The sequence below is a fragment of the Tupaia chinensis genome, unplaced genomic scaffold (assembly GCF_000334495.1).
Source record: "Tupaia chinensis unplaced genomic scaffold, TupChi_1.0 Scaffold000159_1, whole genome shotgun sequence".
NCBI classification, from domain to species: Eukaryota; Metazoa; Chordata; class Mammalia; order Scandentia; family Tupaiidae; genus Tupaia; species Tupaia belangeri.
In genome coordinates, this window is record NW_006159630.1 from 9,100,875 (window position 1) to 9,109,718 (window position 8,844).

Here is an 8,844-nt window from a genome sequence, read left to right on the forward strand (position 1 = left end):
GGCCATCTCCCCTGGGGGCTGATTTTTCACTCTCTCTGTCTCTGCCCGTCTCTCTCCAGGGAGTGCACGCACCCTATGGCAAAAAACCTTAAGAAAAAAGAAAGAAAGAAGTGGCTTCTTTTATAGTCGGAGAGGCAGGGAGAGCATAGGGTGAGGTCATTTTCCAGTCCCAGACCGCTTGATTGGTACAGTGGGGTGACGTTGTTTCCTAGTCCCGGACTGGTTGCTGCTGGTGGCTTCCCAGTGCTCTGAGCTCTTTATTCCGGACTCAGTTCAGGGCACCTGCCTCTTCTGATCGAGTTCCCTGGAAACAAGCCCTGTTCTTTTCCTTCCCCGGTAACTAGTATTTTTGTGTCCCCCTTACGGCTGGGGTCGACTTTAATTCACTGAGGCCTCGGAGGTGAATGCACCCTGCACGTAAGCCCACCTGACAGCAGTGCTGGGTTTCCCTCCAAGGCCAGTCTAGCTGGATATGGCTGGGTAGTCGAAAACACTAATTTTCAAGATTCAGTCCTAGAATTACCATTATTATTATTATTATTATTATTATTATTGTTTACCAGAGGGCACTTGCACTCGCTGAAGAGAGAGAAAAAGAGCGAGTGAGAAAAAGTGAGAAAACACTCCCCTGCCGCAGTGGAGGATGGTCATGCCGAAATCTTCTCCTCATTTCTCCCGCCTTTTTGATTCGGAGCCCACATACACATATATCTGGTGTTTCATAAGCCATCAAGTCCGGGACTCGAACTGCCCAGCTGGCCATGTGGGATCTGGCTGCCTTAACCACTGTCATGAGCTGGCCCAAGTCTTAGAATGGTCCTGAAGTGAGTTGAGGGAGTGGCTTGTCCACTGCAGATACCTGAGTAGCTTGTACAGGAGCTCCAGGATGGAGTCCAGGAACCGCACTTTCGCTCCCGCCATGGCTCCGCAGTGGGTGGTCTTCACTGCACACCGAGCACACGGCAGTCTAGGCTGTCACCTTCATTCCCAGGGTGAGAGGAGGTGGGCCGCTCTACCTCCAAGGGGCACGCGAGCCCACTGACCACTACGTTCATAGCAGCGGCTGGACATGAGCCCTGAAGCAGGTGCTGTCCTCCTGGCTGTCATGTACAGCTGTGTATATTTAATGAGGGATTCCCATCCTTCTGGGGAAAGCAGAATCCTTTGGAAAGTTCCTACAAGCATAGGTATTCTCGAAAATGCCCTTCCTGCAAGGAGGGTGTTGGGACTTGGTCGAAAATACCTTTTGCTTGGGGATGTGATGGTCTCTCTCCCCTGGGCTGCTTGTGCTGAACACACATGTTCTGGGCAGGCTAGGTACAGGGGCAGCTCTGGAGCCCACCCAGGGCTTAATTTTAGACCACAGTGAATTCATCCAGAATGAGTTCATGCTTGGGAGATGGTTGTTGTGCCTTTAAAGGAGAAGGGCTGCCCTGGTGGGTGGGCTTTTCAAATAGACGTTTTGGCCCTGCTGCCTGAAATTAGAAATCATCTTACTTAGATCCCTGGACTGAGCAACATTTTAGTGGGTGGTTTGCTTAATGAATGAGAAATCTTTAGCTAATAGTGAACCCCTCGCTTCTGCGATTCATTGAATTTTCACCAATTATGCAGATCTGTTTATATCTGTGTTGTCGCTAAGCAATTGAGGGTTCGCAAGCGTCAAAGGGAAGGCATGGCTGACTTTCAGTGCTGGGGAGGCATGTACTGGCTGGGAAGACGTGGCAGTGAAGTCAGCCTCCTTACACGGCCGGGGTCTGACCCTCCCACAGTCCTGCGGCTTGTGATGATTAGGATGATAAATGGAAACCCATATTATAGTCAGATTGTAAATAAGTTTATGATCATGTTTTCTGAACTCCAGATGCTTCTTTGCCTAAACGTTAGTAACTAAGCATAATAAATACTCCAGTTATCATTCCGTGACATCTCCCTGGTCTCCTGGGCTACTCATGACCCATGCAGGGCTTCCTCAACAGGTTTTACACAGAGATGAATGTATGGCTGCTTTCAGAGCAGAGTCAAACTGTTTTGCTCAGCATCTCTGTCCTGGCCTCCATTGGACTCAGGCCCTAGACTGGGCACAGTTAAGATACAGGATACTTAGTTATATTTGAATTTCAAGGAAACAATGAATAGTTTTTAGTATAAATATATCCTAAATATTGCATGAGATATACTTACACTAAACCTGTTTGTTTTTGATCGGAAAATCAACAATCATTTGGCACTCTGTCTTTTGATTTGATCTGGCTTCTGGAGCAAGGTTACTGTTCACAATAGCGTCTCTCTGCTGCTATGTGCATTGTATATAGAGCAGCTCTGTCACTTACAAGAATCTGTGGAGGAAAGAAGATGAGGGAAGTTAAAAGATGCACTCATACAGTTCTGCTTTTACAAAAAGTTTATTCATTTATTCCATGGGTGAGAGAGACAGAGAGACAGAGAGAAAAGAGAGAGAGAGAAGAGAAAAGAGAGAGAGAGAACCAGGACTCCTGACGAGCCTTGATGGCACCGTCTGCTCCAGCTCCAGCCAGGCCGCACCGTGGGCACACAGGTGCCTGGCACACCCAGGGAGATCTCTGAACACAAACCGGGAGCCCCCCACGTGGGTCTCTCTCTGAGGGCCGTTCCACATAGTGCCATAGATAAAGCAATTAACATTTTTTTAAAAGGCACTATAAGGTCTTAAGTCTTGAAAAGGAATTTAAAAACTGAAGGCCAAGACTCCAAGTTGGCCAGACGGATGCACCTGTCTGGTGTGTAATCACACCTGCTGCTCCGAGTGAGGGCTCATCAGTCCTCGCAGACGTGAGTGGATGGCAGGAAAACGACCTGTCAGGAATGAGCCAATCACATTATCATTTCTTAAAGAGGCCTCATTTGGGCAGAGGGCATTTCACAAAACAGGAAAGAAATGTGCCTGAAACTCTAAAACCATTTCAACTTCACTTATAATCAAAGAAATGCAGACTAAGGGAAATGCCATGTTCCCCATAAATGAACGCATGAATTTTCAAATGAGAAATCCCAGGGCTGACTAGGAAGTGGCAGGGTGAACACTTCAGACCTCGGTTCCTGGCTGCATAACTGGCATGACTTTCCCAGAAATTAACTAGACAAAGACATCAAGATCCTTTGATCAACAATTCATCTTTGGGGAATTAAAAAAATTTTTTTGATTGTTTATTGGGGTTAATTTTTTTGTTTCATTTTGTTTTCCATTTGTTTTAGATTGTTTGCTGTAGAGCATACCCTCGCCAGAAAGTGAGAGAGAGGGAACATGAGAAATCACCTCCTTGGGGGATGGCCATGTTACAATCCCTTTTCCTCTAGGTATTTTGGACATGCATATTTTTCAAATCAGCAGGTCTGGGATTCAAACCGTGCAGTTGGCCATGTGGGATCCATCACCTGAGCCACTATGCCACCTGCTGGCCTGAGGTTCATGGTTTTGCAGTGATATTGATTTATTTACAATTATTTATTTTATTTTATTATTATTTGTTTTTAATTGGCTGTAGAGCATGTGAGCTCACCAGTGAGAGACAGAGAGAGGAAGAGAGAGAGAAACAAAGTGAGAAAGCAAGCCACCAGGTCCAGGACTCAAACCATGGTCAGCCTTGTGAGAGCCCACCATGCCACCTGCTGGCCCCTGCAGTGGTATTTATTGGGCTATATGCCCAAAGAAATGAAGATATAAGTGGTACATTATATTGCTTGAAATGTTTTCAAGGGCTTGGAATCACATGGGGGAAATGGTTATTGTGATTAGTGGGAACAATACCTGGCATTCTAGCTGCAGGAAACCACACAATACATGTAGAAGGAAAAATATCAACCGCTAACTATTATTTTTTAGGTGGTGAGACTGGGTGATTTAAATTCTCTTCTGTATACTTCAGGGTTTTCCAGGGTCACTTAGCATGTGTTTACTTTTTTATAATCAGAAGTGAGGTTGTCATTTTAATTGGGGGTGCTTGCCCAATGACAAGATGGATGGATGGATGGAATGGCTGACTGGCGTTGCCTCGGTCACTTAAACTCAGAGAAAATTTAAGTGATTGCCCTGGTTTTTTTTTTTTTTTTTTTTTTTTTTTTTTTTTTTTTTTTTCCAGGACTCTATGTTTGCTGCCTATATATTGGCAGTTCACAGGGTTCTGGAGGATTTGAGGACACTGCCAGGTGGTAGAATTTTCCAAGAATGGCTACATCAGCAACATCTTCCTCCCTTTTTCCCATTGACTCTGGCCAAATGGTAGTCTGCATGGGATTGCCAGTCTAGAGCATGCTCACTGCCCATTTCCTCTGGTTGGGTTACATCCAAGTGCTTTTGAGTTCTAAAGGCAGCGTGGAAGGGAAACATCTGAAAAGTAAACATTGTCCATTTCAGAGACCCCTGTTCTCGCTTTCACCACAAGGAATCAAATCCCCAGAAGAGCAAAAGCCAAGAGTCAACTTCTATCATTTATCCTGCCATTTCAGCCATGGTCTCTCCCTTTCTGGAATGGCACTTGCAAGTGTGGAAGGTAGCTTGAAAAGGCACTGGCAAGAGTGGAAGGTACCATCGATAAATAACGGGACTATCTTTATTTTCAAGGGCATAGTCTTGCCTTTGCATTTGTGTATACTTGCATAAATGCACAGGTGGGTCGGCTCTAATGTAGCTCACATTTAGGAAACCCATCGCTAGCCAACAGTTAGTTACAACCAAGCACATGAAAAAGTTAAGGATTTAGAGGGTCAAAGACCCACCATCTGCAGTCAGAACTATTTCCGTATGTTCTAAGCTGTTTCCTGGCATAAATCCAGCTTATTACACATGTTTCAGTGGTATATACAACTCAGGAAGCCATAAAACAAAGAACTAGTACATGAAGTCACCGGAAGGGTCTTTTTCTAGGGAGGGTCCTCATTCCTAGGAGGAAACAGAAAGAGTATGCCCCCATGTGGCCATGGAAGGGACTGTGTCTTTTAGCACCTGGAGGAGAAAAAGTGCCTAAACTTGAATTAAAAATGGTTTCACAAATAATAGGCTCAGAACTAAGCAAAATGTTCTTGAGTCATTAAAAATTAGAGTCACAGAGGCTTAGCAATTTAGAAACTATTTCTGTAATTTTAAGTGAAACAAGTGGAATATAAACTGTACAGTAAGATGTATAATGAGGGGCTGGGTGTAGCACAGCAGGGAGATGTGACTATCTGCGACTTACCGGGAGGTTCCAGGCTCACATCCGAACACCTCCCTGAGCATGCCAGGCATGTGTACCCATGATCCAGGTCTGGCCAAAGGGGTGAGCTGCAGTGTCAGGACCCTACTCTGGGCGCTCCCCCCTTCTGTGACTCCTGCTCATTGAAGAAATAAATGAAGTTGTGCCAACAGGTAGAGTGGAAGGTAAGGCAGCTCCATCACACATGGCTGACTGTGTGGCTCGAGTCCCCAACCTGGTGGCTTGAAAAACATGCCAGGTGCATGTGTAAGCATGCCAAAAGTCCCAAAAGCATTGAAGAAGGAATTATGTTGTGGATGATTCCCCTGGGGGTGCTTTCCCACATTCCTTTCCTCTCTATCTCTCTTTCTGGTGAGCACACAGGCCCTATGGCAAAAATAAAAAAAGAAAGAAAGAAAGAAATTAAGGTGTATAATGAACAATAATAACTAAATTGATGGTACTTTTTATGTGCCAAGTTTTATGCCAAATGTATTCCGTATATTGGGTTGTCAGAAAAGTCATTACACATTTGTGCATAGAAAAATACCTCGTGACTTTCCTGACAGCCTGATAGCTATGATTAATTAAGCCCGTTCTACACCAAGGAACCTAAGCAGAGGCATGTGCCTGAAGCCTTATGGCAGATGATTGGCAGAGCCGTGATCCAGCAGCAGACAGCGTGGTCCTTCCATCAATTCCACGACAGCACAGTGACCACAGAGATGCAGCTCACCAGTGCACATGGGCTGCGTGAGTCATGGGGTAAATGACATGGTGTTAGGGACATGGACACCTTTTCTCTTTGGGAAGTGGGTCTTTAATGTAGTTATATTTTTTTCTAAGATACAATAGTTTTCTATTTTTTCTTTATTCATGAGAGAGCACGTGTGTGTGCATGTGAGAGTGACACTAGAGAGAGGAACAGCCTCTGCAATGTCTGGTCACACTGCCATCCCCTGCCTCCAGCCCTCCAGCCCTCCAGCCCATTGTCTCTCGGGCACTTGCGTGTGTGCCCAGCATGCTTCAGACTGTCCTGGCTGGGGATTTGAACCATGGTTGCCATGTGGGATCCGTCATCTCTTGAGCAGTGCACTCCTGCTGTGCCACAGAGTCAGCTGATGATGTAGTGCTCTGTCTAGCTTTACGAAAAGGACAAGAGTCTGAGTGTCATGGATAGGTACAAAGACAGTCACAGCTTTCATTGTGGATGTCCCCTGCCGAAGGGTCTTCTTCCAGGACTAGGAGAAGTGCCCGGGCTCTGCCTTGAGACTCGCTGTGACTATTCACAAGGCCTCTGTGGACCTTGTTTCTTGCTGTGCCATGCTCGGTAATAACCAATGAGGAGTGATTATTTCATGTCAAACTAGACATTCTATAGGGAAATCATTCTAATCCTGCATATTATTAAAGAACCAGAACCAGATTCTTAGCCAGCATCATTGTGATTCATGTTGAAAATTGAATTTCCCCCTCCCCACCACTAAATTATGCTGGATTTGCTGTGAAACAAAGAAAGAAAAAGAGACGTACACAGAGTACTCGTCTTTTTCCCTACTGTGATGGACATTTCAATTTTGTTTGTGTTTGCATGGTAAATAGTAAACCTCTGGCTTGCTACTCCTCCTTGTCTCCTTTGTAACAGGCGTTCAGAAAGTACTTTCCCAGGGTTTGACGTTTCTGTGCTTAGCAGATGAGGACCGGCCTATTGGTGCTTGTCAGGCAGAGCATCTCCAGCTCTGTCCAGGGGATGTTGTTTAAAGCTCCCTCGTTGCTGGTGGTCTGCTCATTAGCAATGCTGTATTCATGTGTGTGTGTGTGGGGGGGGAGATTGAAATTCCATTGCTGGGCCCATTAGGTTCAGCCAGTGGGATCATCACAGGGACCACAGACTTCCTGTGTTCCTGGCACGACTGGGCCCACAAGCTGCGAAAACAGGTTAATGTCCGGTTCATCTAGCGAGATGTTCACAGTCTCAGGTCCTTGGGCCCATAAATTATTTCAAGATCATCTTGTGTATTTTTTACTGGACAGAGGCTCATAACTTTCTCCATACTTTAAAACAAGTTTGCCCTGGGGTCAGCAGGTGGTGTAGTGGTTAAGATGCTGGACTCCCGCATGTCGACTACAGTTCAAGTCCTGGACCTGGGGTCTTGAAACTCATGCTGTACATGTGTGTGCATGCCCAGAATCTGAGGAGGAGAAGGGATTGTGGTGTGGCCATCCTCCTGGGAGTGATTTCTCACTTTCCTTCTTGGTGTCTCTCTCTCTCTCCTCTGTGGCAAGCACACATGCCCTATGGCAAAAGCTTTAAAAAATAAAAAGTTTTCAGGGACAGCCACAGGGGCACAGCAGCAATGCGACACCATGCTGGGGCATGTGGAAGGTCCCAAGTTCACACACGAAGGCCTCCTTGTAGACATCGGGCATGAGTGTGACCCTGACTCTGACTGGCTGGTGCCGGTAGTGGATTACAGCGTGAAGATCCTACTGGGGGTATTGTCCTTCTCTCTCTTTCTCTCATGAAAGAAATAAGCTTTTTAAAAAAGTGGTTGTTGGACCAGCAGGTGGCATGGTAGTGAAGGCACTGGGTCCTACATGGCTGAACATGGTTGGAGTCCTGGACCCAACGGCTTGAAAATCACTGTAGACACGCATGCGTGTATGCCCAAAATCCAGAGAGGAGAATGGAGGAGAAAGGACTGTGGCATGGCCATCGCCCTGGGGGATGCTTTCTCATTTGCTCTCTCTCTTATATTTCTCCAGCAAGTACACACACCCTATGGCTAAAACCTAACAACAACGACAAAAGTGGTTGCTGATCTGAATGGTTTAGAGCTGTAGACTAGAGGACTTCAGGATTTTTCAGTTTACTGGGGTGCTGGGAGGGAGGAACGAAGCCAGACCCTGGAGGGGAAGAGTCTTACCTAGGCAGCAGGGTTTGCTTAGGCCTCCAGGCTTGTGTCTATTGGACCAGTGCCTGCTTTTGCTGTCATGGGATGTGTTGGGACAAGAATCATGACACTTGTGTAGGGTAAGAGGAAGCTAGGGAGCAGACATGCCAGGTAAGTGACTCTGAGAAGAGGGGAGCTGGGGCTTCTCTGCTCCCATGAACTCCATGCCCTAAAAGTCTCACTGTGTTGCTTCTCCAGGGAAGATGGGTGTGAGGACACAGGCCAAGCCCCCATCGTGGCTCCTTTCTTTGTGTGGATTTTTAGATACTTGATTCTAGATTAAAAAAAAAAAAAGATTTTTGGATGATGGGCAACTTTTTTTCAAGTAGCAGAAAATTTTTTCTGTCTGCCTTCCTGAAGGAATGATAACCCTGTGTTTCAGCGTGGCATTGATGTCTTGTCCAGTTCTAGAATCTGTGCTACTAATCACTGTTTAGCATTGCTCATCTTAAACAGGCATTGCAGGGATACCACATTTTCATCTTTTTAGCACTCACATATTGGACACCGACTGTCCAGAGAAATGCATGTTTGCTGAATGAATGAATGAGTGAATGCACCAACAGAAGAAAGAGCAGTCTGTAGGAAATTTGGAAGTAGAACATTCCCAGTCTTGAGCACTTCGTCCTGCCTCTGCTTGCCCGAGTGTCAACGTGCACATTTTCAAAGCACTCTCTTTC

At 45.9% G+C, this 8,844-nt stretch overlaps 1 protein-coding gene across 5 annotated transcripts in view; it reads left to right on the forward strand.

Annotated features, from left to right (window-relative positions):
* Positions 1–8,844, forward strand: part of SLC39A11 (solute carrier family 39 member 11) — a 383,280-nt gene that overhangs the window by 221,637 nt on the left and 152,799 nt on the right. The gene's annotated exons all lie outside the window — the stretch shown is intronic.